Source organism: Sminthopsis crassicaudata, chromosome 5, assembly GCF_048593235.1.
Source record: "Sminthopsis crassicaudata isolate SCR6 chromosome 5, ASM4859323v1, whole genome shotgun sequence".
Lineage (NCBI taxonomy): Eukaryota > Metazoa > Chordata > Mammalia > Dasyuromorphia > Dasyuridae > Sminthopsis > Sminthopsis crassicaudata.
In genome coordinates, this window is record NC_133621.1 from 105,253,799 (window position 1) to 105,275,256 (window position 21,458).

The window sequence follows — 21,458 nt, forward strand, 5'->3', positions numbered from 1 at the left end:
CATAGATAAAATTAATATGAAGGGCAGGCATAATTTTTTAAAATGAAGATAGATAAATGAAGCAACTGGATAGAGTGCCAGCCTTGGAGTCTAGAAAATGCATATTTAGGAGTTCAAATATGGTTTTAGAAACTTACTAACTGAGTGACCCTGGGAAAGCCAATTAACCCTGTTTGCCTCAGTTTCCTCAACTGAAAAATGAACTGGAGAAGGAAATGGCAAACCATTCAGATATCTCTGGCAAGAAAACCCCAAATGGGATCATGAAGAGTCAGATATGAATAAACAACAACAATAAATATTAAAACGTGTTTTTTCCAAGTTAAATCCAGGTCAGTAGGAATCTTTATGGATGGTTCAATGGCTCCTGGTTCTATTTGAGTCTGATGAGACTGCAACACCCTTTCTGTTAGCCCTGCTATATCATGATATTAATTGTAACCAGAGATTCGGGGCCTCGTTTAATTACCTACTTGTCTAAACCTGGATAAAAAACTCAGTCCCCTGAACTGCACAAAGTTTCAGAAAAACCCCCAAAATGTCAAGACTTCTTTTTTTGAAAAAATATTAGTTAAGAAGTCCAGTTTGCTATCTCATCTTTTCTTGCAACTCCTCTTTATTTGCTTCTAATGGGAGAGACTGCCCCTTGAGTGACCTGCTTTTAATAAGCTTTCCAATCAGCTCACGAGTTAAAAGTGCCCTTGCTGGTGCTAGCTTCCTCACTTTGCCCACTTGCCTCCCTCCCTCCTTTCCTTCTCTTCTTCCATTCTTCTTTTTTTCTCTCTGGACTGTCAAGGGGCTTAATTGAGTCCAAAGGAGGATCAGGTTCCCTTGCCTTGGAGTCCAGACATCTTTCATAGCAAGTCCCAGCAGGCGAGGAAAACCACAGCTGGAAAGAGGGAAAGAGAGACAAGTGAGTGATCCTGTCCAGAAAGGAGAGGGAGCAGCTGGAAAAACAGCTTCCTCAGCAGCAGCGGCGGCAACAGCAACAGCAGCGGCAGCGGCAGCGGCGGCAACAGTAGCAGCGGCAGGAGCAGCAGCAGCGGCGGCAGCGGCTGAGGCACAGCGGTGCTTCCCTGTCGGAGCACCAGTCTCTAGAATCCTAGCAGTCAGCCTCATCGCTCTCCAGTGACCAACAGCCAGAGCAGAAGAGCGGAGATTCACAACTCCAAGTAAGTGGGCACAAATGGAGGGGGTTGGATTTCCTCGGGTTTAATTTGGAATCATGCATTTCTCCCACCTCGCCTTTTGATGTTCTGACAGCAGTTCGGGTGTTTGGCGGTGTACCTCCTCTTGGGGCGGGGGAGATGAGCGGGGTCTTGCAGATGATAAAAGGAAACTGAGGCAGTCACGGGCGGTAGGTCCACTTGTTCTCTCGGCTTCACGGATATTAGTATAGTTTTATAGGGCACAATCCGATTACAACCAAGTGACCTCGCAAAAGGCTAGTGTTTAGCAGGTGGGTGAGGGGGAAGGGGTGAGGATGAAGGTAAGGCAGCCGGGACATCTGAAAGGACTTTCCTTTGCGGTCCATGCCCTTGCGCCTTTCTGGTGCTACAGAGCTCCCTAGAAGTTTAACCTGATGATCCTCCCCGACCAGCTGGGAAGGAGTTGGGGGGTTCTTAGCTTGATGATGTTGGCCACTGTTCACAGAGCAGCTGCTGCTCTTTGGCCAGAGCTGGGGCACTCAGCAGAGACAGGCATGCAGAGAGTACTGTATTTGGAGTTCGAAAATGTAGGGGTTCCAGTTTGGGTGCTCACACACACACACACACACATACATACACACACACACACACACATTCCCTCTATCCTCTATTTAATTGTAATTTTCAATAAGTTCTCCAAAGACGCTTGAACTTTTGTTTCTTAAATACATATCCTCAAAGAACGGACACAGACAAACTCATCAAGTCCTTATGGATGTGTGTGGGGGGGTATGTGTGCGTGTGTGCATGTGCGTGTGTGTTGAATTGCTCCAATAATTATTTCTAAATAACCGAATGTCTCCAATAAGTGTTTCTAAAAAGAAATAAAGGAAAAAAAAAACACCTCACTTTCTCCTTCTCTCATTTGTCCCTTGACCCCATGAATTTAATACTGGATCCTGTATTGTTGTGCCTTCTGACTTAGTGACTGCTTTGAAAGTTTGAACATACCTGGGATAGGAGTTTGTGTCCAGAGAAGTTGTGAAGGGAAATAAGAGCAGAAAATAATGGATTTTAAAGTTCTATTGAAAGTTTTCCACCCTTTTGTTGTTGTTTCCACCCCTCACTGGTTTCTTCTTACCATATGAAAGCTGAGGGGATGTGGAGATTCAGGAGATATCAAGGAGTTTTTTTTTTTTTTTAACTAATAGGATAATGGAGCAATTCCATGATGTCAGCAAAATGTGGATTTGATGTAACTGCAGAATTCTATTTAACCACTTAATAACATCTTCTGATCTTAAGGTTGATCAATACATAAAAATATAAAAGAATGATGGGCAAAGAGACAAAAAAGGGAGGGAATTCTCAAAGTATAAGAAAAGAAGCACCCCCTCAACATCTTTTCATAAAAAACAAAACAAAAAACTCTAGTGCTTTTTTTTAACAGGATCATGTTTGCTACCAAAGTAATGACAACATGTACACGCCTAATGGACCCAAAGGAGAATGGGGTAGACATGGTCCCTCTAACTGCTTGAATTTGCTTCCTTAGGATTTCTAGTCCTTTCAGAACAGAAAGAAATATAACTAATTTTGCATTTGTTAGGGGCTTGGGATTGTTGTTTCATTTTAGAATTAATGGATGATTCTTCAAATGTGTTTTGTTTGAAATCTTTAATAATATCTATGTATATATATATATAAAATCACATGTGTTGATACATACATACACACATGCATTCATGTGCATATACATAGATTGAAAAGACAAGTCATCATGACACAATGAATTTATTCTGCACACACCTACGTGTGCACATACATACAAGTTATACATTGTATATATGGTGATATTTTATATATGCATGTGCATGTATACATGCACAATACACACATGCATGTATGCCAGAGATAGAATTTGATACATGCCATATGTGTGCATATTTATATATAGATAGATACACACACCTGTATATGTACACATTCATATACATGAATTTGTGTATGTGTGTATATATGTGTATATCTATTGAGAGTTCTCTAAGTTAATGAAGCTGTAGAGCCTTTCTATCTACCTCTCTCTCTGTGTCCATGTATGTGTATGTATTTTTTTAGATTTTTTTCATTTGATTAGGGAATTCTCAGAGAGCAAAATCTCTCTGCTTATGCATATTACTAACTGTTCTCCAACTTACCAGCTTTGAGAATTGCCCAGGACTCTGTTAGAAAAAAAGAGGCTGGCTCAGGATCACACAACCAGAATGTGTTAGAAGTAGAATTATTTTTTTTCTGAGAGACTTTATCTGTCTGGATCCACAACACACCATTCTCATCTGTGTATTCACAGGCATCCTTTCTGTACCCTCAAACACCATTGTGAGGTTTCTCCTGAAACCTTATATCTTTTGAAAGTTTCTCTCTTTATCCTTCACTTCAATTAATAATTTCATTGATTTACTCCAGTTATTTTCTGCTGAGACAAATGAATAAAAAAATGGCCTCCTTGAAGTGAATGATTAACCCAAACAGGAACTCCCTTTAATATGAACTTTAAAATTAAGAAACAAAAGAAAACTTCAGTTTTACATTTAAGTTTTATGGATCCTGAGAAGGCAGAAGTTTGCTGTTATTTGAAATTTTCTCTGGTAGTACTGAACTTCAATTTTCTAATTAAAAAAAAAAAACTTTTATTGATTTGGAATAGTTGACTCTAGGTGGACTCTGCTGGCTCCTAAGAAATAGTTCAAACTTGGGAAAATTACTGGATGTTTGAAGAATTCTGTAGGAAATAATATCTAAGATTCTTTCAAAAAATAGAGGCAATGCAATTCCAGATAAAGAACCATAAATTTGGAGCTATAGGTTCCTGGATCTAAGCCTACTCCTTTCACTTAAAATTAAGGTGATCCAAGACATTTACATTTTCTGGCTACTCAAGTTCCTCAATTGTAAGATGAGAGAGTTGTACTAAATGATCTCTAAGATCCCCTCTCACTCTAAATCTATCTTCCTATTATCATAATATTCATCAATTAACAAACCTCAGTTTACATTTTATTCAGAGGCAATATTTTTTCTTAATAAATCAACATGCATACAACATATAATCTTTTAAATTGTTACTACATTCTTAATGAAATATGGAACTTATTCCATATTTCCAGTGGTTTTCAGAGGAGACAATAAAAGGAAAGATAATTACATTAATTTTAAAAGAAATAGAAACTGGAAGGTCAGATCTTAAATTCCTCATTTCTAGGTCCCTGTCTACTTTTCTCTTCTAAATTGAAAGCTACCCTAAAAAAAATAGAGTTGCCCAATTTTTTTTGTTCTGAATATCAACTTTATCTCAGGGTTTATTTAATAGTTAACCTCTTCATTGGTTATTGAAACTTAAACTGATTCTATTTCCAGGCAAAGTGAATTCTTCTGAGTACCGAATAAGAATTCCCCTAGAACCAGTCTTCATTTGAACATTGGCTCTAGTGGTCTCATGTTTTCCTAGCTGGATTTTCTTCTTATGTACTTGACCATGAAGCCAAATGGGGATCAACTGCAATAGTAAAAAACAAAAAACAAAAAACCTCTTTCCTTTGATGGCTGTCCCAATGAATCAGTCAACAGAAGGTCTTTAGTCTCCAGGTGGGTACCAGGTCACTGAACATATCCCCTGAGTAATAAGAAGGCTCTGAATTGGGCCAATCTAACTCTTTACTCTGGCAGTATAATCTTTTTCCATCTGGAGCTGATTAATTTGCAAAGAATTTGGGCTGTGACCTCACCTTTTGGAAGCCATTCAGCATTCTTGATGTTTCTGGCAGACTCAGGCTCTACCTACAGGCTCATTTTCCATTCATTTAATACCATTTTTTTTGCATATGGCAAATTTTCCATAGATCATTTCTTTCTTTTGAGGTAGTAAAATCTGATGATAAAAATCTTGTTGCTTTTGGTGTTTAATTATCCCAAATATAAAGCTACTAGGAACTTAAACTTGGAACTTAAGTGGTTATTAGGTATTATCTGTATTATTGTAAATATATCTGTAATCTGTATTAGATATTGTACATTTTATTATGTGTGGTATCATGGTGTGAGTAGCAAGCAACTGTGTGTTTGAAATCAACAATTTGGACTGGAGTCCTAGCTCAGCCATAAACTACTTAGATGACCATGTATTAAATCACTTAAACCCTCTTGGTTTCTGTTTCATCATAATCAAATGAAGGAGTTAGACTAAATGAATTCTATGTTTCCTCCTAACTTTTAAATCTAAATCCTTTGACCATATATGTATTATGGAAAAACAACTGATCCATCATTGATTCTCAACCTCATAAGGACAGGCAAAGAATATAGAAAGGAAATCTAGCTCAATTTCAGAAGAAACAGGAGTGTAATTGTAGATTATGATTAGCTTCACATTTCATTTTGACATAAGTTGAGAAATACTGAGAATACAGTTGCCTCCACTAGACTTCACTATAAAAACTATTTCTTAATATTTAAGCCTGCTTAGTGTTTAGCTAAAAAGAGATCCTAATCACAAATTTCCTAAAAGCAGGATTCCTAGAACTACTGAATTCCCATCCAGAAAGCATTCCATTGTTGAATTACACTAACCCCTGAGGAAACGAGTCATAATAAATACAACACTTATCCATCTTCTAGGAATATGTCTGAGTAAAATCACCATTGTATAAAGAAATATTATTAGAATGCAATTATATTGATATTAATTAATAAAGCAACAAGTATTTATTAAGTAACAGACTGGGTTGCTGCTGTCTTGTTGGTTTCTGACCAACTCTCATTTGTTTTTGCCTACTTGCCCTCTCACAATTTTAATTTTCTATTCCCTTACTCCCTACATTCTCCCTTACTCTAGTCTTCCCCATCCAAAAAGTTACACAATCTTTCATTATTTATCCCTCTGTCTTTATAGGGTATCCCAAAAGTCTTGATGCAGTTTAAAGCTTTGATAGCTTAAAACTGCACTTAATAGTTTAAAATTGCACCAAGACTTTCGGGATTCCCTAATTATTTGGGAAATTCTGCTGTTTCTGGAATGTCTAGAAATGAATAAGTCTTAGCACTGAGATAATTTCTTATGGTTGGACCTACTGGAAAGTGCTTTGGGAGTTCATGTAGTTTTTCTTAACTGATCTTAGATTTTCCATCTAAATTAGACATCACTCCATTTCTATATTCTAAGCATACTGGTATTTTTGCTATTCCCTAATACATGCTATCCAATTTCTTATCTTTGTAACTGTCACTCATTGTTTGAATGCTCATCTTCCTCACTTCTAGCTTCAGCTTAAGTGCTGCCTTCTCCATGGGACCTCCTTGGTTCCTTGAGTTACTTGAAGCTTCTTCATATCCAATGTGAATTTATTTTGTCTATATCCTGTATTTCTCTACACATACTTCCACCTATAAGGCTGCTAACTCTTGAAGGGCAAATCCTTTCACTTTTGCATTTGTATCCTCAGAGTTTAGCAGAGTGTCTAGCACATAATGGGTGCTTAATTAGTGCTTATTGATTATTGTTTCCTATTTTGCATTACTACACTCCAAAGTATACTATCCGCTTTAGGCCTAGATCTCAAACCTAGGTAATCTCAGCATTTATTCATATCACCAGGAAAAAAAATGTTGGCCTCCATCCCTACTTCTTCAGTTTACTTCACCAGAATGTACAACATCCAATTTCCATATTCATTCTCCTTTATATCTTCTTCTCCTTATTTCTAGCCCAATCCAACCATGTTTTTCCTGTGGTCAATTGAGAAAACAACATTTTTAAAAGTTTACTATGTGTGTCAAACTGTATGATGCACTATGAGACAAAGTCTCCTACCCTCAAAGAACTTATAATTCAAGTGATCATCATTTTTCCCAAATATAAATAAGAATTGCCCAAAAGACATTTCATGAAAAGATCATAATTTAAGTCTGTTCTACTGGAACTGCACTCTCAAAGATCACTGATGTCTTCCTAATTGTGGAATCCAATGACCTTTTGTCAATTTGCTTTTCTTGAATTTCTTAACAACTTTTTATATTCCATTCTTGATTTCTATATTGACCTATATGGCATGGTTCTTTCAGGATTTGAAGGAGAGATAGATCACTCAGAATTTCACCACAGTGTTTGTTGTTGCAACAACAAATAGGAAAAGCTATATGGGGTACAAAGACATATCACATTCCTAATCTCTTGTTGTATGCCTGCAACTGCATAGCCTGCTGGCATCTCAGTATTTTTATTTTTTAAAATAACTTGTTCAATATTGAACTTTTCATCTTATTAACATTCTTTCTTTGCCTCCCTCTCTTCCCCCCATCCAGCTCCAAATTAGTTACTCCTCTGGTAATCATAATGACATCATTATGTACCCAGACTTGAAACCTTGGTATTATCTTAATTACCCAGACAACTTTTATGCTAGATTCCCCACAGGAGGTCAGCTTGTGCTGGTGAATAGGCTGGTCACAAGATGATGGAACTCCTCTCTTTTCTGGGGAAAGAGGGACCAGGTCTAAAACAGTATCCATATGAGATAGTAAACTCAAAGGTTTAACTGTTAGGAACATTTCAGGAACAGGAATCCACAGCCCTAAGGGATGAGATGGAAGGAGAAAGCCAAGAGCCAAAGGAGAAGCATGAAACCAAAGGGGTCTGTGTGAATATCTGGAGGCATAATACTATGGATGTCTGCAAAATGACTCTTTGTCTGATGTAATATGCCTTTGTATACTACTTTGTTCTTTTATTGTGTTGCCCGATCATGCTTTGCTCTGATATGCCATTATATTCATGAGCCAACAGATGCACTAAATCTCTTTCTCTGTTACCATTCCAAAGTGTCTGTTAGGTCCACCTCTTTCAATATACTTTCATAGCCGTCATATTGGATTTAGACCCTTATTACTTTGTGTCTGACTATTACAATAACTTATTTATCAGTTTTCCCACCTCTAATCTCTATTTCCATTTGATTCATCTTGTCAAGCATCATCAGATTACTATTCCTAAAGCATTATTTTGTATTACCCTCTCCTATGTCCATTCCCACTTTTAAAAACTTTAATATTTTATTATTTTACATAAAAACTCCAAATGTCTTAACCTGGTATTTAAGATCTTCCATGGTATGACATTGTCCTCTGCAACCTCTGCTTTCAGGCTGTTCTTTCATTTCCCTTTCCTGAGTATTCTAGGATCCAGTCAAATTGAACAATTTGCCATTACTCAAATTATCAAATGGTTTGCCATCTCTGTGATTTCGTTTAATGTGTACACTCTTCCTAGAATACTCTCTTCTGAAATATCCACCTGTAAAAATGCTGCCAATTTTTGAGGACCCAGCTCAAACCTTATCTGCTCCATGCAGCTTTCCCTGATCTCATAAGCCAGACCTTCTATTATACATAATTTGAACCATTCTTGTGGAACTTACCCCTATGTTACCTTGCATTCATCATCTGTATGATGATTATATCTCCTCAATTATATTCCTGTGAGTGTAAGAACTATATCTAATTCATCTTTGAACCCCCTCAGTGCTTAGAAAAGTACACATTAGGAAAAGTACATAATCAGTAGATTGTTTTTTGAATGAATAAATCAAGGTTTTAAGTTCTAGTTGTTCAGTAATGAAGAGAGCCATTTTACCTCAGAAAGAGGACTATGGGAACTGAGTGTGGACCACAACATAACACTTTCACTCTTTCTGTTATTGTTTGCTTACATTTTTGTTTTCCTTCTTAGTTGTTTTTTTCTTTCTAGAGACAATTTTTCTTGTGGAGCAAGATAACTATATAAATTTCTATACATGTATTGGATTTAACATATAATTTAACATATTTAACATGTATTGGACTACCTGAGATCTAGGGGAGGGAGTGGGGGGAAGGAGGGGAAAATTTGAAACAGAAGGTTTTGCAAGGGTCAATGTTGAAAAAAATTACCTATGCATGTATTTTGTAAATTAAAAGATAATAATAAAAAAAAAATATATATATATATATATATATATATATATATATATATATATATATATACCTTGGTTTTAAATGCAGTTCTCCCTGAAGGGGGAAGGGTGCAGTGCATGAGTATTTGAAATCCTAGTCTTTCCCATTTTATATTAATTTCAAATAGACCAATCTGGATTTTTGTATAGTTTTTGGACTATTTACTGAAGCCACACACATTTTGCCTTTCATCATTTCCTTTGACATTTGCCACAGTGGCACAGGAATGCAAATATGAAAAGTAGCAATTGAAATTTGTCTTGACTCTGCAGGATGTATTATATTCACTTGATAGTATCATAATTAACTACTGGGCTGGGCATAGTTTACTTGTTAAATCACTCTGGTCATGAATTTATTCTTATTTTAAAATGAAATGCTAAAGAAAAGAAAAACATTCTCTATCTTTAATTGTGGATTTGGGATGAAGTTCATACAGTGTCTAGGCACTCAGAGTCCTCAATGCAATGTTTCCCAAAGTATAACCACATATACTTCCCCCTCAATTCCCCAGTCCTCACTATCTCAGAGTTGTAGCGATTATCAGAGATCATTTGCTCCAATCCATCCCTCAATGAACATTTCCTCTATGACATCTCTGATAAATGATGAGCCATCCTTGAAGACCTCCATCAGGCAATTTTACTTTAAGATAGCCCTGATTATTTAAGTGTTTTCCTCAGTCTACATTTCCCCCTTTAACTCTAACTCTCTAATTCTAACTCTCATCCCCCTGTCCACTGAACAAAGTAATCATTATTGATGTTGTGGTCTACACGCTCTCATCTCCATTCCCCTCCAAATGCTATAATAGGAATCTTGCCAGAATTCTCCTTGCTCATTAATCAGACCTGACTTTACAGCAAGATCAATGAGGCTTGTTCTAAGACATTAAAAGCAAAATATTCCAAAAATTGAGTTCATCTTCTTTCCTCACCAAGACCATTCCTTAAGACTCCCTTGATATTTTCCAGCTTCTCCATCCTACCATTGAATTTGTCCTCTAGTCTTGTAACTTTGGTGTTGTCATTTCCTCTTAGGTTGGTTGTGTACTTGTTCAGTTATAGTGGATTCTTCATCATTTCTTGTTAGAGATATGGAGTGTTTTGCCATTTCCTTTTCCAGCTCAATTTTTTTTAACAGATGAAGAAACTGAGGCAAATGGATTTAAGTAATTTGCCCAGGGTTAAACAGCTAAGAGTCTGAAGCTGATGAGGAGTAAATTGAGGTCTAAACCGAGATGGGTCAGTTCCTTTTCTCTCTCTCCTTCCTTCCCCAAAGTAACCAAGGGTGGGGTGGGGTCGGCAGCAAATGAATTTGCTACATTAAGTAGCATGTAGGAAAACATAGTCTTTATTGATTAGAATGGAAACATGGGAGAGCCGGTCGGCAAAAATGGCTGCAAGGTACAAGGCCAATTTTGCAAAGAATAGATTTTTGAGGACTCTGTTTTATACAAGAGCACAATCATTCAGATGCAGTGATGTAAGGAGGTTCAGGAGAGTGATGTAAATAAGATAAGGATTCTCTTGTTATCTTTTGGGGACAGAAGAAGTCTCTTCCCGAAAAGGAATTTCCTGCTGCCATTTGGTCTATCTGAGCAGATTAGGATGGGGGCTGTAAAACCCCAGCCAGCTCAGACAGCCCAAACTAGTTTGACCAGATCTTGTATCAAAGGTCCAAGTCCCAAAGGAAGTTGGAGATCAAACAAGGAATATCAAGGGGGCTACCGCCCTCAACAAGGCCAGATTTGAACTTAGAAAGATGAGTCTTCCTGACTCCAGGAGCACACTATGGCACCATCTAGCTGCTCCTGTGAATGGTACATTGTGGTATACTGTTATTCCTGCCAAAAGTCACCAAACCTTTCTTACTTTCAGTTATACCTAGCACTTCAATTCAGATTGGAATCACATCATTCCTACAGATTAAACCATTTTTGAATTCATAAAACTTTCTTAGTTCTTATTATGCATAGCTTCAAGGCTATGTATTCTTTTCAAGGCAAAATTATAATAAGAGACTTTAGGCAGGCATAGCATTTTACTTTCTAAAATGATTTCATCTTTTTAAAAATAATATTTTGCTGATTTCTTTTTGCATAATCATTTCTGGATGTGTTATCTTTCCCTCACACACATACGTACAGGATGAACTCTTTCTTGTAACAAAGAACAGTTAAGAAAAATATAGTGGACATATCATATGTGATAAAAATAGTATTTATAAAGTCTTTTAAGGTTTGCAATTTTGCATGTTACTTTCATTTAAGCCTCACAATAGCCCTAGGAAGTAGGTTCCATTTATTATTCTCATTTTATAGATGGGGAAGGTGAGGTTGATAGAAGTTAATTGACTTGCTTAGGGTCACACAGTAAGTCATGGACATAAGATTGGAAGCCAGGTTTTCTTAACTTTAAAAGCCAATTCTATGCATTGAGCAACCCAATTGCCTGGGAAGTATATGTAACATGTAGTTCTCCATTTCTCTGGTAAAGATAATGAGATTCTCTTTTTATAAAATGAGATAATATATGCAAATCACTATATAAACCCCTAAATACTATAGAACTGGTAGCTATTTTATCATCATCATCATCATCATCATCATCATCTGTTCTCTATGACCAAGATTGGTCTTACAATTAGTCAGAATTTGGCCTTGTTTTAGCATTTATTTTTCATTTACATTATTTGTGGTCACAGTGTATATTATTTTTATGATTCTGATTACTTCAAAAATCTTTTACTAATTGAGATGTCTTCTCATTTTTTCTTTGAATTCTCCAAGTTCATTTTTTTCCATAACATTAAAAAAAATTTGTCTAGCCATCCCCCCAAAATGGACATTGATTATTGTTTCCGTGTTTTATCTTAAAAGTTTTGCTTTCCTCCCTTAAACAGTGAGTCCTTTGGTCCATATTACTAAGACAATATTTATAAAGCTCTTAGCACAGTGTTCCTGAGAAGAATGCTTCCAGAGCTAAGGAAGAAGAGAGAGCCCTGGTAAGACTTTTTTAGTCGGGGTAATTAAATGGGCCAATACATAAAAGGGCGGAGTCAGGAAACTGATGAGAGACTTAAATGCCTGCTCTGACTAAAGTCCTTTTCTCCATTGGAAATAATAAAATGATATATAATATGTATATTATATATAATATATTATAATATAATATGTAAATAATAATGAAAATATATGTGAAAAATCCCAACTGTTGCAGAAATCAAATCCAGATATCTTACTTTAACTTAATAAACTTCTATAGCCTTCACCATTCCTCCTAGCACTCCCCAGCTTGTTTACTCTAATTGAGATAGGAAATTGTGCTAGCATTTCACCCAAGTTTCCTCTTGCTTATGACACTTGATGTATATTTATATAAAATATCTTTTATTTTTCTCAGGAAAGCCTTTCCAAATCATTTTTACTTAATTATGGTCATGATCCTCATTCCAAGTTTTATGTGATCATCAAATCTCTTAGATTGTAAACTGTATTTTTCCCACTTGGTCTATTTTGCATACAAAGTATGTACTTAACCAATGGATTTTGATTAATGAGGAGCACTGCTGATTACTTTGCATCTGAGGTTAGGGAGTTAATTCTCTTTCTGGAGCCCTCTTTGGAGCTCTATCAGGCAGCTAGTATGGAGTCTAATGCCATTATCCATAATCTCTTATAGTCCCGTTTCTAAGGAGTTCTATTCCTATTTGTGACTTCTCAGTACTTCAATTTACAGAGATGATAATGCCCAAGGCATTAGTCTCTAGCTTTGTCTTATAGAAGCTGAGTGAAAAGACTGCGAGGTAGAATCAGTGTAAAAAACCTGAAGACCAAGTACAAGAAGACACCAAGAATCTGAAGCATCTAGAGAAAAATTAAGGGTCATGGTGAGAAGACTAAAACAAAACAAAACATGTCACATGAAAATCAGCTAAAGAAGCTTGAGTTATTTAGACTTGAGAAGAAAAATCTTGGAAGTGTGGAGGATCAATATTGTTGCCTTTAAAGGGAGGAAATATGGCACAATGGCTTAAATATCAGAGGATTTGTGTTCTAGTTCTACCTTGGAAGCATATTTCCTGAATGACATTGAGCAAAGTCACATTCTGATTTCATCTTCCTCATCAGAATAATTATAGCATTGGATGAGAAAACCTTTGAGATCCCTTCTTGTTCCAATGTGTTTAAAAGGCTATCATATAGTCAAAGGAATAAGCTTGCCCTGCTTGCGTGCTTGAGAGAAAAAAAAATGATTCAAAGTTCCAGAGAGGTAATGTAATCAGTATAGTTAAAATTCCCCTAATAATTGTAATTTTTTGAAAATTGAATGGACTGCCTCTAGAAAAATGATGAATCCTTTCAGTGTGTGCACATATGTGTGTATGTGTAAATAAATGACTGTAGTGTTTATAATTTTAGCTATGGGGATATGTGTACATGAGAGAATAATGTAAAAGTTGATAAATATGTGGAACAATGGATAGAAGTGATAACTAAAATTTAGGAAGACATGAATTCAAATCCTATACTAGATACTGCTGTCTAATTGTGGACAAATGACTTAATCTCTTTGCATCTCAGTTTCCTCATCTGTGTGAAGAACAAGTCAGATAAAAGATATAAAGTACTTTGTAAAACTTTAAGTATTATGGTACATGCTAGCTATTGTTATTACTGCTTTACAAAATGCAAGGCAAACAACAACAGAAAAAGTGAAAATGCTATGTTGTGGTCCACACTCAGTCCCATAGTCCACTCTGAGTGTAGATGGCTCTCTTTATCACAAGATTATGGGAATGGATCTGAATCATCTCATTGTTGAAGATAGCCAAGTCCATCAGAATTGCTCATCATATAGTCTTCTTGTTGCCGTGTAGAATGATCTCCTGGTTCTATTCATTTCATTCAACATTAGTTCATGTAAGTCTCTCCAAGACTTTCTGAAATCATCCTGCTGATCATTTCTTACAGAACAATAATATTCCATAGCATTCATATACCATAACTTATTCAGCCATTCCCCAATTGATGGACATCCACTAGTTTCTTGCCACTACAAAAAGGGCTGCCACAAACATTTTTGCACACATGGGTCTCTTTCCCTTCTTTAAGATCTCTTTGGGATATAAGCCCAGTAGTAACATTGGTGGGTCAAAGGGTATGCACAGTTTGATAACTTTTTGAGCATAGTTCCAAATTGCTCTCGAGAACGGCTGGATTGCAGGATGGTATTTTAAAAGTCTATGTGTGAATGAGTATATTGGTGATAGACTTTCTCTTTTGTCTTAAAGATAATTTGGAATGTCTTGACATTGCTGTTATATAAGAAGTACCCACAGGACTTGTATGAACTGATGGAAAGTTAAGTGAGCAGAACCAGGAGAGCAATTCATACAGTAGAAACAATTTTGTAAAGACAAACAACTTTGAAAGATTTAGGAACTATAATCAATAGAATGGTCTACCACAATTCTGGAGGACTCCCAATGAAACATGCTACCTCCCTCCCTAAAGAGTAGAGACAGAGACTCAGGATAGATTGAGACATATGTTTTATTTTTTCTTTTTGACATGACAAAGGGGGGAATTTGTTTTGCTTTACTACATACTTTTAATGGAAAAAGAGACCTCTATCCGAGACTTTTTAAAACTCTTTTTCCTCTCTTTATTCTCCATCCTGAACATTAAACAAGAATAGCACCAACTCTTTCTTTTCTGTTTCCTTCTGTTGTTTCCTTTTTACACAATTGGTGAGTTCTTCACTCACCTACTTTGAATAAGAATGTGAAAGGGCAACATGGGATATTAGCAAAAGTGCTGAAATGAGAAATGGGAAATATGAGTTAATGACCCAGAGGGCAGGACTAGAAGTAAGGGGAAGAGGTAAATTTTAGTTAACTATAAGGAAACATTTTTTTAATTTAAATTTTAATTTATGGAATAAAACAAGCATCTCTATAACATAGTACAAAATAGATGATTAAACATGAAACTGCAAAAGTTTGTTTTTTAAGAATTGCTGCTGAGTAAAAGTGGAATGGTCTGCTTCTAGTGGTTGCAGGTTCCCTATAGCTGAAGGTACTTAAGCATAGATTGGGGGAATCACCTGTAAGAGATGTTATAGAGGGAATTCCTATTCACATAGGAGTTGACCTGAATGTTCTCAAAGTTCCTTCTGGTCTAGAGATTCTATGTGTTCAGCTTTTACCATTGAATAGCAGAATGGTGTTTAGCAAGTTATCAAATTTCTGTGGATGTCAGTTCTTTCATTTATATCTTTCATTTATAAATTGAAACTAGAGTAATTACAGAGAGTTTAGGTAGAGTACTGGACTTGAAGTCAGGAAAATTTGGATTCTGTCATTTTTCTGGTAATTATTAGTTGTATGACAAGGTCAGCTATGTGGCACAGTGAATAGAGTGCTGGACCTGTCCTGGAGTCAGGAAATCCAGCTTCAAACATTAGCTATACAATCCTAGTTAAGTCACTTAACTTTGGTTGTCTCAGTTTCCTCATTTATAAATGAACTGGAGAAGAAAATAGCAAATCATTCCAATATCTTTGCCAAGAAAATCCCAAATGTGATCACAAAGAGTTGGACATGACTGAAAAATGACTGAATAACAACAAAAATTGTATGACAATAGCAAGTCATTTAAAATTTCTAAGCCTCTTTTCCTCTAGAATATGGCAATAAGAATACCATACAGTTTTTATGAGGCTTGAATGTATTCAAACAACTTTGTAAACTTCACAGCACTGTATAAATTTTGGTTATTAGCATTGTTTTAATCACACATTATTTATTGATAATCTCATAGGTCCTTTCTAGTTCTAGAGTTTACAAGTTTATAAATATTGTTCTGGAAACCAAAGCATTGTTGCCTTGGTGATTTTTGCTGAACAATGGGAATTCCAAGTATATACAGCTATTTTATTACAGAAAGATCAAGTAGATACAAGGCACTGGGGGATATGGGTAGAATGAACAACTTGTTTGGTATAATTAGAAGCAATCTAAGCTTCTGGCACATTACCCAGATGGTCTGGAACCTCAGTGACCATTGTAAAATGCATTTTCCCATTTCTTGATGATAATTACCAAGAATTTCATTAAAATTAATACATTTGGGTGCAGTGGATAGAGCATGGGTCCTATAGTCAGGAGCACCTGAGTTCAAATTCAACCTCATACACTTAATTCTTCCTACCTGTGTGATCCATGGCAAGTCAACCCCAATTGCCTCAGAAAAAAGAAAAAAAAAGATTAAAATACATTTTAATAAGGGGCAAGAGACCCCCTTATTCAAGGGAGAATTGAAGGAATTGTAGATATTCAGGTAGGAGAAAGGAAAACTTAGAGGGAATGTGACAAATCGCTCACATATTGACTGGAAGCCCTGGAATTTGAGTCAGAAAAACTCAACTCTGCTACTCTCTACTATTTTTTAGGTTGAGCAAGTCATTTAAATTATTTAAGCCTTAATTTCTCATTTGTAAAATGGAGGTGATACTACATCCACCAATTGTCTAGCTCATAGAATTGTTTTGAGGGCCTTAAGGTACAATGTGTCTTAGAAAAGCATCAATAGAGTTCTAGATTGAGAGCCAGTCTGCACCTGAGTTCAAACCCTTCCTTTGAGACTTACTACCTGTGTCACCACTGAGAAGTAAATCTTTTGATTTCTTTGAGCACCGGTTTCTTCATCTGTAAAATCCATCTGTGAAAATGGATTAGATTGCCTCTGAAGTCTCCTCTGACTCTAAATCTCTGTTGTTATCTAAAGGACTCTATAAATGTCAACTATTATTAAATTTGAAAGGCTGGCATGTGGAAAGAGGATTAGAGCTATTTGATGTGTCCTTTCAAGAGGGCACAAGTAAGAACAATGGGGTGAAGGCACCAACAGCTGCATACAATTTATTTATTTATTTTAAAGTAGTATTTTATTTTTTCCCCCAATTACTATTGGCATACAATTTAGATGAAAAATAAACCTTCCTAAAATTAGAATTGTCCACTGATGGAATGAAGGTATGGCAATTTGCACGTCCCTTTAGGTCCTCAAATAGAGACTTCTTGTGGGGGATATTGGAAAAGAGAAAAGAATAGGGTCTTGCCCAAAGAAGGCTAGCTGAGATGTAATGTACTCTCTTCCAGCTCTAGGATTCTATGTTCTAATCATTATAAGTTTTTTGGAGTTGCTATGTGTTCATGCCTTTTTATTAAAAAAATATTGCTCTTGAATTATATGTTCCAGTCTTTTCTCTGAAAGAAATCTTTACCATCATCTTTAAGTAGTATGTTTATGATAGTTTTCAGATCCTTTTTGAATTCTGTATGTGTGCATGTGTGTACTTCCTTATCTCATGTGATCCTCGCTCACATAACAGCTGTGTGGTATCATTAGTCCCATTTTCCAGATGAAGAAACCAAGGATTGGAAAATTGAAGCACTTTGACCAGATTCACAAAATAATTAGCAAATGATCTGAAACTGGAACCCAGATAAATTAATTCTCCATCTAATGCTTTTTCTCATGTTTTTCACTGACAACCAAAGCAGAAATCAAAGTTTTCAGAAGGATTCATTTTATTTCTCATAACTCAGAGCTGTCTTCATACATTCATTGGTTTCTTTTTTCAGACCCCAAAAAAGTGTCTGGATTTTTATCAAATCAGGCATATTTCCTTTTGGCAGTAGAGAAATTAAATAGTGTTTTCAGTGTCTAGACCTCAACTGGTAAGCCACACAACAAACTGGATTACAAACTTTCTTTTGAAGTGTTTAGAAGCTTTGGGGGATCTATGGGGCTTTCTCAAGAGTTCTGATTGTGAGGGAAAGGAAAGAATTTAAAATGACTTATTAGAGATTTCAATATGTGGGTAGTGCTGAGTGTGGAAGACTGGGTTCAGTCATGGAAAGAATTATAAAAGTGGGGGTTCAGTATTAGAGTTCAATCAGAGTGCTGCCACCTGAATGATCTTGGCCAAATCACTTATCATCCTTATGCCTCAGTTTCTTCATCTGTGAAATAAAGACTGTTGAATTAGATCACCTCTATAGTCCTTCCTCGGTAATTCATGATCCTTTGTAAACTTGGAGCTGATCTTCCCTCCATTTCCTCAATGTACTCCTAGATTGGGGACTTGGTAACAAAAGATCCCTGGTTCAGCTATGAATTCCTTGGTCTCTTTCAGAGCTATTTACTTCTTAGAGTCAGTCTGGCGGTCCCCAGTTACTCTGGACTGGTTGAACTGCCCCTCTGCTCCATGTTCTCATAGGGTACTTGGCCCTCTTAGCCAGTTATTTCTTTGCTCTCTTATTGTTGGTGAGACATACAGCACAAAAAGCTAGCCTGTAGGCTTGACACCCACATTCATGATTATAGAGGAAGACTGAAATACATTTCTATTATTATCTAACTCAGAATTAGGATTTCCACCAAAATGAATAATCAACAAGGAAAAAAAATCCGTCTTAGCTAGAAATGATTTTTAGGAATAAAGCCTGCCAGTCAATCTTTCCAAGATTAGTGATGTCATACATTAAAGAAATATCTGGAAAAATTGGCTCCACCACTTCTGAACTGTGTAAAAATGGCCAAATTTCTTCCTCTTTCTGGATCTCAGTTTCCTCACATGTCAAATAAGAAGATTGGGCCTATCAGTCTCTGTCTTCTTAGAGAGCTGATATTCTGTGATTCTAAATAGTCCAGAGGTGATTCATTAATAATAGGCTGACACCTTGAGCTTCATAAAGAGAGAATTTGGAATCAAATAGTAATCCTGCCACTTACTACCAATGTGATCTCCGGCAAGTCAGTTCATCTTTTTAGACTTTATTTTCTGTATCTGAAAAATGAGATTTTGGACTAGACCATATGGCCTCCAAATCTCTTTCCAACTTTAGAGTCATGATTCTAAGATATGGAATCTGTCATATTTAAACATATTTTACCCAGTGACTCACACAATTGTCTGTGACACTGTGTATGTGTGTTTATATAGCTTTATATTCTTATTTATATCCCTATCTATCTGTCTGTGTGTCTATCTATCCATCTACTTATATCTTCCATACAGGATAGTGGGAAGGGTCTTGGATTGAAAGAATCTGAAAAGATCTTTTGTCAATTCAAATCCCATCTCTGATAATTACTAACTTTGTGACTTTGGAAAATGAAGAAAGATGATGAGTATGTAAGGGAATAAGTTAAATTCATAATGATGATTAAATAATAAAAATAAGTAACATTTATGTAATTAGAAAGCCCTTCTCCTTCTCATATGATGCCAGTAGCCTTGTGAGGAGGGTGGTTCAAGGAAGTTGAAATAAAATGACTTGTCCACAAGGCTACTAAATACAGAAGTTGAGATTCAAACCTGGGTTTTCTTGACTCTAGGTGGAATCTTAGAGCTCTTTCTATTATGTAATGTTGGAAAAGCCCTAGATCACCAAAAGGGAGACCCACCCTAAAGACAGAAGAGTCCCAGACTTAAGGGAAACTTTCCTAATAAGGCTGATCCTTAGCAAATGATACTAGCCTTTCAGACCATTCTCTCCCAAAGGAGCAGGCTGACTTAGGCAGTGTTCATTAAGAGATTTCTCCCAAGTGGATTTGTTTTGTTTGTTTTTTAAATCTCCCTTGGCTCCAGATGCCTCTTGGCATAATATTCCTGTGAAGCCAAGCCAGCACTGTGTGTTGCTCCCTTGCCCCCTGCCTTTCTCTTTGCAAAGAAAGTGTTTGAAGACAAATTTTATTCAGCTGTTCTACTGAAATGCTCTTCCCCCTCAAAAAAAGAAATCTGACCTGAGAAAGGTCAGACTCATTGGTAAAAGTTTAGAATTCTGGGGGCCTAAGCTCATTTTTCTGGGGGAGCCCTCTTCCTCTGGTCTGTTGTGTCCCCAAAATAATGTCCCTTTACTATGGACTCTGGGGGTCGTGTGTGTGTGTGTGTGTGTGTGTGTGTGTGTGTGTGAGAAGAGAGAGAGAGAGAGAGAGAGAGAGAGAGAGAGAGAGAGAGAGAGAGAGAGAGAGAGAGAGAGAGACAGAGAGACAGAGAGAGAGAGACAGAGAGAGAGAGACAGAGACAGAGACAGAGAGACAGACAGAGACAGAGACAGAGACAGAGACAGAAACAGAGACAGACAGAGAGAGACAGAGAGAGACAGAGACAGAGAGACAAACAGAGAGACAGAGACAGAGACAGACAGAAAACCAGAGAAAGAGAGACAGACAGAGACAGAGAAAGGGGAGAGGAAGAGAAACAGACAGAGACAGGACACATTAGAGGGAGACTGAGAGAGGGAGGAAGACAGACACACAGAGTCAAGAACAAGCAAGAGAGAGAGAAACAGACAGCACTAGAGGAGAGAGGCTTACCTTTTAATTGATAGGCACCTGAAACTAATTTTGTCACTTTACCATAAAAATTATTCATCCGGAGTTGCCTCCTTCATTTTTCCCTCCTGGATCTTCTTCTTATTAGGATCATAGATATAAATGAGGTCATAAGGAGTCTCAGAAGCCCTTGAATTCAGCCTTGTCATTTTACAAATAAGAAAGCTGAGACCCAGGGAAGTTGTCTAAGCACTTGGCTACTTATTTGGTAACAGAGTTAAGATCTTTTTCTCTCTCTCTCCCCCCACCTCTTCCTCTTCTTCCTCCTCTTCCTCCTCCTCCTTTTCTTCTTCTCTCCTTTTTCTTCTCTTTTTTCCCTCCTCTCCCTCTCTTCTTATTCTCTCTGTGTGACTTTCTCTGTCTCTAGATGTCTGTCTGTCTGTCTCTCCCTCTGTTTCTCTCTCTCCTTTTCATCTCTCTCTCTCCCTCTTCTTTTACTTCCTTCTCCTTTTCCTTCTACAGTCAGATTCAAGTTGTCTTTGTGATTTGCTATGACCATTTCCTAATTTGTTTATTCTACCTTGCTTTCAATTTTCATACATGAATTATATAACATTGAAGTTAAAGTTCAAATTCAGAAGACATTCTGAGACTAGAGACATTGAGAGAAGACTGCATTCAGTATTAGAAAAGCCTCAGTGGAGTACAGTGGAGTAATAGAGGAAGAAGAGCTTATCACTCACATTTCTTTTAGAACTGGGTCAAGTCACCAACCTCTCTAGGCTTCAGTTTCTACTAAGGTGAAGGAAGGTCTCCTAAGTGGACTAGAAGACTTCTAAGATCCCTCCCAGCTCTAAATTTATGATCTAATACATTATGGATAAGTCCAGCCTCCATGTAATAGTTACCTGACTGCA

The 21,458-nt window shown here is 36.7% G+C and overlaps 1 protein-coding gene across 3 annotated transcripts in view; it reads left to right on the forward strand.

The window, feature by feature from the left end:
- The first annotated feature begins 682 nt into the window (after positions 1–682).
- Positions 683–21,458, forward strand: part of PTN (pleiotrophin) — a 130,228-nt gene continuing 109,452 nt past the window's right edge. Inside the window, exon 1 of one of the 3 annotated variants that reach the window (XM_074267824.1) lies at positions 683–1,172. The gene's annotated coding sequence lies outside the window, so the exon portion shown is untranslated. The remainder of the gene's footprint in view (positions 1,173–21,458) is intronic. The other 2 variants (XM_074267823.1, XM_074267819.1) reach the window with 2 other exon arrangements.